Raw genomic sequence first — 8,858 nt, 5'->3', positions numbered from 1 at the left:
GCATGCTATAGTATGCCGTTCGAGACCATGGGCTATAGCCCATCGCCATGGTCATAAATGATGAAAAACGAGGATTTGAAAAAAAGATGAAAATAACTCCGAGACGATGGGCTATAGCCCATGGTCTTGGAGTGATTTTCGTCTTTTTTTCAAATCCTCAAAAATGATGCAAAACGGCATGCTATAGTATGCCGTTCGAGACCATGGGCTATAGCCCATCGCCATGGTCATAAATGATGAAAAACGAGGATTTCAAAAAAATACGAAAATGACTCCGAGACGATGGGCTATAGCCCATGGTCTCGACTCGGAGTGATTTTCGTATTTTTTTCAAATCCTCAAAAATGATGCAAAACGGCATGCTATAGTATGCCGTTCAAGACCATGGGCTATAGCCCATCGCCATGGTCATAAATGATGAAAAACAAGGATTTGAAAAAAAAAGTCGAAAATGACTCCGAGACGATGGGCTATAGCCCATGGTCTCGACTCGGAGTGATTTTCGTCTTTTTTTTAAATCCTCAAAAATGATGGAAAACGGCATGCTATAGTATTCCGTTCGAGACCATGGGCTATAGCCCATCGCCATGGTCATAAATGATGAAAAACAAGGATTTGAAAAAAAGACGAAAATGACTCCGAGACGATGGGCTATAGCCCATGGTCTCGGAGTGATTTTCGTCTTTTGTTCAAATCCTCAAAAATGATGCAAAACGGAATACTATAGCATGCCGTTCGAGACCATGGGCTATAGCCCATCGCCATGGTCATAAATGATGAAAAACAAGGATTTGAAAAAAATACGAAAATGACTCCGAGACGATGGGCTATAGCCCATGGTCTCGGAGTGATTTTCGTCTTTTTTTCAAATCCTCAAAAATGATGCAAAACGGCATGCTATAGTATGCCGTTCAAGACCATGGGCTATAGGCCATCGCCATGGTCATAAATGATGAAAAACAAGGATTTGAAAAAAAGTCGAAAATGACTCCGAGACGATGGGCTATAGCCCATGGTCTCGGAGTGATTTTCGTCTTTTTTTCAAATCCTCAAAAATGATGCAAAACGGCATGCTATAGTATGCCGTTCGAGACCATGGGCTATAGCCCATCGCCATGGTCATAAATGATGAAAAACAAGGATTTGAAAAAAAAAGACGAAAATGACTCCGAGACGATGGGCTATAGCCCATGGTCTCGGAGTGATTTTCGTCTTTTGTTCAAATCCTCAAAAATGATGCAAAACGGAATACTATAGCATGCCGTTCGAGACCATGGGCTATAGCCCATCGCCATGGTCATAAATGATGAAAAACAAGGATTTGAAAAAAAGACGAAAATGACTCCGAGACGATGGGCTATAGCCCATGGTCTCGGAGTGATTTTCGTCTTTTTTTCAAATCCTCAAAAATGATGCAAAACGGCATGCTATTGTATGCCGTTCAAGACCATGGGCTATAGGCCATCGCCATGGTCATAAATGATGAAAAACAAGGATTTGAAAAAAAGTCGAAAATGACTCCGAGACGATGGGCTATAGCCCATGGTCTCGGAGTGATTTTCGTCTTTTCTTCAAATCCTCAAATTATGGAAAACGGCATGCTATAGTATGCCGTTCGAGACCATGGGCTATAGCCCATCGCCATGGTCATAAATTATGAAAAACAAGGATTTGAAAAAAAGACGAAAATGACTCCGAGACGATGGGCTACAGCCCATGGTCTCGGAGTGATTTTCGTCTTTTTTTCAAATCCTCAAAAATGATGCAAAACGGCATGCTATAGTATGCCGTTCGAGACCAAGGGCTATAGCCCATCGCCATGGTCATAAATGATGAAAAACAAGGATTTGAAAAAAAAAAGACGAAAATGACTCCGAGACGATGGGCTATAGCCCATGGTCTCGACTCGGAGTGATTTTCCTCTTTTTTTCAAATCCTAAAAAAATGATGGAAAACGGCATGCTATAGTATGCCGTTCGAGACCATGGGCTATAGCCCATCGCCATGGTCATAAATGATGAAAAACGAGGATTTGAAAAAAAGACAAAAATGACTCCGAGACGATGGGCTCGGAGTGATTTTCGTCTTTTTTTCAAATCCTCAAAAATTATGCAAAACGGCATGCTATAGTATGCCGTTCAAGACCATGGGCTATAGCCCATCGCCATGGTCATAAATGATGAAAAACAAGGATTTGAAAAAAAAAAGACGAAAATGACTCCGAGACGATGGGCTATAGCCCATGGTGTCGGAGTGATTTTCGTCTTTTGTTCAAATCCTCAAAAATGATGCAAAACGGAATACTATAGCATGCCGTTCGAGACCATGGGCTATAGCCCATCGCCATGGTCATAAATGATGAAAAACAAGGATTTGAAAAAAAGACGAAAATGACTCCGATACGATGGGCTATAGCCCATGGTCTCGGAGTGATTTTCGTCTTTTTTTCAAATCCTCAAAAATGATGCAAAACGGCATGCTATAGTATGCCGTTCAAGACCATGGGCTATAGGCCATCGCCATGGTCATAAATTATGAAAAACAAGGATTTGAAAAAAAGTCGAAAATGACTCCGAGACGATGGGCTATAGCCCATGGTCTCGACTCGGAGTGATTTTCGTCTTTTTTTCAAATCCTCAAAAATGATGGAAAACGGCATGCTATAGTATGCCGTTCGAGACCATGGGCTATAGCCCATCGCCATGGTCATGAATGATGAAAAACGAGGATTTGAAAAAAAGACGAAAATGACTCCGAGACGATGGGATATAGCCCATGGTCTCGGAGTGATTTTCGTCTTTTTTTCAAATCCTCAAAAATGATGCAAAACGGAATACTATAGCATGCCGTTCGAGACCATGGGCTATAGCCCATCGCCATGGTCATAAATGATGAAAAACAAGGATTTGAAAAAAAGACGAAAATGACTCCGAGACGATGGGCTATAGCCCATGGTCTCGGAGTGATTTTCGTCCTTTTTTTCAAATCCTCAAAAATGATGCAAAACGGCATGCTATAGTATGCTGTTCAAGACCATGGGCTATAGCCCATCGCCATGGTCATAAATGATGAAAAACAAGGATTTGAAAAAAAGTCGAAAATGACTCCGAGACGATGGGCTATAGCCCATGGTCTCGGAGTGATTTTCGTCTTTTTTTCAAATCCTCAAAAATGATGGAAAACGGCATGCTATAGTATGCCGTTCGAGACCATGGGCTATAGCCTATCGCCATGGTCATAAATTATGAAAAACAAGGATTTGAAAAAAAGACGAAAATGACTCCGAGACGATGGGCTATAGCCCATGGTCTCGGAGTGATTTTCGTCTTTTTTTCAAATCCTCAAAAATGTTGCAAAACGGCATGCTATAGTATGCCGTTCGAGACCATGGGCTATAGCCCATCGCCATGGTCATAAATGATGAAAAACAAGGATTTGAAAAAAAGACGAAAATGACTCCGAGACGATGGGCTATAGCCCATGGTCTCAGAGTGATTTTCGTCTTTTTTTCAAATCCTCAAAAATGATGCAAAACGGAATACTATAGCATGCCGTTCGAGACCATGGGCTATAGCCCATCGCCATGGTCATAAATGATGAAAAACAAGGATTTGAAAAAAAGACGAAAATGACTCCGAGACGATGGGCTATAGCCCATGGTCTCGGAGTGATTTTCGTCCTTTTTTTCAAATCCTCAAAAATGATGCAAAACGGCATGCTATAGTATGCTGTTCAAGACCATGGGCTATAGCCCATCGCCATGGTCATAAATGATGAAAAACAAGGATTTGAAAAAAAGTCGAAAATGACTCCGAGACGATGGGCTATAGCCCATGGTCTCGGAGTGATTTTCGTCTTTTTTTCAAATCCTCAAAAATGATGGAAAACGGCATGCTATAGTATGCCGTTCGAGACCATGGGCTATAGCCTATCGCCATGGTCATAAATTATGAAAAACAAGGATTTGAAAAAAAGACGAAAATGACTCCGAGACGATGGGCTATAGCCCATGGTCTCGGAGTGATTTTCGTCTTTTTTTCAAATCCTCAAAAATGTTGCAAAACGGCATGCTATAGTATGCCGTTCGAGACCATGGGCTATAGCCCATCGCCATGGTCATAAATGATGAAAAACAAGGATTTGAAAAAAAGACGAAAATGACTCCGAGACGATGGGCTATAGCCCATGGTCTCAGAGTGATTTTCGTCTTTTGTTCAAATCCTCAAAAATGATGCAAAACGGAATACTATAGCATGCCGTTCGAGACCATGGGCTATATCCCATCGCCATGGTCATAAATGATGAAAAACAAGGATTTGAAAAAAAGACGAAAATGACTCTGAGACGATGGGCTATAGCCCATGGTCTCGGAGTGATTTTCGACTTTTTTCAAATCCTCAAAAATGATGCAAAACGGCATGCTATAGTATGCCGTTCAAGACCATGGGCTATAGGCCATCGCCATGGTCATAAATGATGAAAAACAAGGATTTGAAAAAAAGTCGAAAATGACTCCGAGACGATGGGCTATAGCCCATGGTCTCTGAGTGATTTTCGTCTTTTTTCAAATCCTCAAAAATGATGGAAAATGGCATGCTATAGTATGCCGTTCGAGACCATGGGCTATAGCCCATCGCCATGGTCATAAATGATGAAAAACAAGGATTTGAAAAAAAGAAGAAAATGACTCCGAGACGATGGGCTATAGCCCATGGTCTCGGAGTGATTTTCGTCTTTTTTTCAAATCCTCAAAAATGATGCAAAACGGCATGCTATAGTATGCCGTTCGAGACCATGGGCTATAGCCCATCGCCATGGTCATAAATGATGAAAAACGAGGATTTGAAAAAAAGACGAAAATGACTCCGAGACGATGGGCTATAGCCCATGGTCTTGGAGTGATTTTCGTCTTTTTTTCAAATCCTCAAAAATGATGGAAAACGGCATGCTATAGTATGCCGTTCGAGACCATGGGCTATAGCCCATCGCCATGGTCATAAATGATGAAAAACGAGGATTTGAAAAAAAGACGAAAATGACTCCGAGACGATGGGCTTTAGCCCATGGTCTCGACTCGGAGTGATTTTCGTCTTTTTTTCAAATCCTCAAAGATGATGCAAAACGGCATGCTATAGTATGCCGTTCGATACCATGGGCTATAGCCCATCGCCATGGTCATAAATTATGAAAAACAAGGATTTGAAAAAAAGACGAAAATGACTCCAAGACGATGGGCTATAGCCCATGGTCTCGGAGTGATTTTCGTCTTTTTTTCAAATCCTCAAAAATGATGCAAAACGGCATGCTATAGTATGCCGTTCGAGACCATGGGCTATAGCCCATCGCCATGGTCATGAATGATGAAAAACGAGGATTAGAAAAAAAGACGAAAATGACTCCGAGACGATGGGCTATAGCCCATGGTCTCGGAGTGATTTTCGTCTTTTTTTCAAATCCTCAAAAATGATGCAAAACGGCATGCTATAGTATGCTGTTCAAGACCATGGGCTATAGCCCATCGCCATGGTCATAAATGATGAAAAACAAGGATTTGAAAAAAAGACGAAAATGACTCCGAGACGATGGGCTATAGCCCATGGTCTCGGTGTGATTTTCGTCTTTTATTCAAATCCTCAAAAATGATGGAAAACGCCATGCTATAGTATGCCGTTCGAGACCATGGGCTATAGCCTATCGCCATGGTCATAAATTATGAAAAACAAGGATTTGAAAAAAAGACGAAAATGACTCCGAGACGATGGGCTATAGCCCATGGTCTCGGAGTGATTTTCGTCTTTTTTTCAAATCCTCAAAAATGATGCAAAACGGCATGCTATAGTATGCCGTTCGAGACCATGGGCTATAGCCCATCGCCATGGTCATAAATGATGAAAAACAAGGATTTGGAAAAAAAAGACGAAAATGACTCCGAGACGATGGGCTATAGCCCATGGTCTCGACTCGGAGTGATTTTCGTCTTTTTTTCAAATCCTCAAAAATGATGGAAAACGGCATGCTATAGTATGCCGTTCGAGACCATGGGCTATAGCCCATCGCCATGGTCATAAATGATGAAAAACAAGGATTTGAAAAAAAGACGAAAATGACTCCGAGACGATGGGCTATAGCCCATGGTCTCGACTCGGAGTGATTTTCGTCTTTTTTTCAAATCCTCAAAAATGATGGAAAACGGCATGCTATAGTATGCCGTTCGAGACCATGGGCTATAGCCCATCGCCATGGTCATAAATGATGAAAAACAAGGATTTGAAAAAAAGACGAAAATGACTCCGAGACGATGGGCTATAGCCCATGGTCTCGGAGTGATTTTCGTCTTTTGTTCAAATCCTCAAAAATGATGCAAAACGGAATACTATAGCATGCCGTTCGAGACCATGGGCTATAGCCCATCGCCATGGTCATAAATGATGAAAAACAAGGATTTGAAAAAAAGACGAAAATGACTCTGAGACGATGGGCTATAGCCCATGGTCTCGGAGTGATTTTCGTCTTTTTTCAAATCCTCAAAAATGATGCAAAACGGCATGCTATAGTATGCCGTTCAAGACCATGGGCTATAGGCCATCGCCATGGTCATAAATGATGAAAAACAAGGATTTGAAAAAAAGTCGAAAATGACTCCGAGACGATGGGCTATAGCCCATGGTCTCTGAGTGATTTTCGTCTTTTTTCAAATCCTCAAAAATGATGGAAAATGGCATGCTATAGTATGCCGTTCGAGACCATGGGCTATAGCCCATCGCCATGGTCATAAATGATGAAAAACAAGGATTTGAAAAAAAGAAGAAAATGACTCCGAGACGATGGGCTATAGCCCATGGTCTCGGAGTGATTTTCGTCTTTTTTTCAAATCCTCAAAAATGATGCAAAACGGCATGCTATAGTATGCCGTTCGAGACCATGGGCTATAGCCCATCGCCATGGTCATGAATGATGAAAAACGAGGATTTGAAAAAAAGACGAAAATGACTCCGAGACGATGGGCTATAGCCCATGGTCTCGGAGTGATTTTCGTCTTTTTTTCAAATCCTCAAAAATGATGCAAAACGGAATACTATAGCATGCCGTTCGAGACCATGGGCTATAGCCCATCGCCATGGTCATAAATGATGAAAAACAAGGATTTGAAAAAAAGACGAAAATTACTCCGAGACGATGGGCTATATATAGCCCATGGTCTCGGAGTGATTTTCGACTTTTTTTTCAAATCCTCAAAAACGATGCAAAATGGCATGCTATAGTATGCCGTTCGAGACCATGGGCTATAGCCCATCGCCATGGTCATAAATGATGAAAAACAAGGATTTGAAAAAAAGACGAAAATGACTCCGAGACGATGGGCTATAGCCCATGGTCTCGGAGTGATTTTCGTCTTTTTTTCAAATCCTCAAAAATGATGGAAAACGGCATGCTATAGTATGCCGTTCGAGACCATGGGCTATAGCCCATCGCCATGGTCATAAATGATGAAAAACAAGGATTTGAAAAAAAGACGAAAATGACTCCGAGACGATGGGCTATAGCCCATGGTCTCGGAGTGATTTTTTGTCTTTTTTTCAAATCCTCAAAGATGATGCAAAACGGCATGCTATAGTATGCCGTTCGATACCATGGGCTATAGCCCATCGCCATGGTCATAAATTATGAAAAACAAGGATTTGAAAAAAAGACGAAAATGACTCCAAGACGATGGGCTATAGCCCATGGTCTCGGAGTGATTTCGTCTTTTTTTCAAATCCTCAAAAATGATGCAAAACGGCATGCTATAGTATGCCGTTCGAGACCATGGGCTATAGCCCATCGCCATGGTCATGAATGATGAAAAACGAGGATTTGAAAAAAAGACGAAAATGACTCCGAGACGATGGGCTATAGCCCATGGTCTCGGAGTGATTTTCGTCTTTTTTTCAAATCCTCAAAAATGATGCAAAACGGAATACTATAGCATGCCGTTCGAGACCATGGGCTATAGCCCATCGCCATGGTCATAAATGATGAAAAACAAGGATTTGAAAAAAAGACGAAAATTACTCCGAGACGATGGGCTATAGCCCATGGTCTCGGAGTGATTTTCGACTTTTTTTTCAAATCCTCAAAAATGATGCAAAATGGCATGCTATAGTATGCCGTTCGAGACCATGGGCTATAGCCCATCGCCATGGTCATAAATGATGAAAAACAAGGATTTGAAAAAAAGACGAAAATGAGTCCGAGACGATGGGCTATAGCCCATGGTCTCGGAGTGATTTTCGTCTTTTGTTCAAATCCTCAAAAATGATGCAAAATGGCATGCTATAGTATGCCGTTCGAGACCATGGGCTATAGCCCATCGCCATGGTCATAAATGATGAAAAACAAGGATTTGAAAAAAAGACGAAAATGACTCCGAGACGATGGGCTATAGCCCATGGTCTCGGAGTGATTTTCGTCTTTTTTTCAAATCCTCAAAAATGATGCAAAACGGCATGCTATAGTATGCCGTTCAAGACCATGGGCTATAGGCCATCGCCATGGTCATAAATGATGAAAAACAAGGATTTGAAAAAAAGTCGAAAATGACTCCGAGACGATGGGCTATAGCCCATGGTCTCGGAGTGATTTTCGTCTTTTTTTCAAATCCTCAAAAATGATGGAAAACGGCATGCTATAGTATGCCGTTAGAGACCATGGGCTATAGCCCATCGCCATGGTCATAAATTATGAAAAACAAGGATTTGAAAAAAAGACGAAAATGACTCCGAGACGATGGGCTATAGCCCATGGTCTCGGAGTGATTTTCGTCTTTTTTTCAAATCCTCAAAAATGTTGCAAAACGGCATGCTATAGTATGCCGTTCG

This window comes from Electrona antarctica (genome assembly GCF_951216825.1).
Source record: "Electrona antarctica genome assembly, chromosome: 1".
Taxonomy (NCBI): domain Eukaryota; kingdom Metazoa; phylum Chordata; class Actinopteri; order Myctophiformes; family Myctophidae; genus Electrona; species Electrona antarctica.
The sequence above is the reverse complement of the archived record's forward strand: the minus strand, read 5'-3'. Positions refer to the sequence as shown.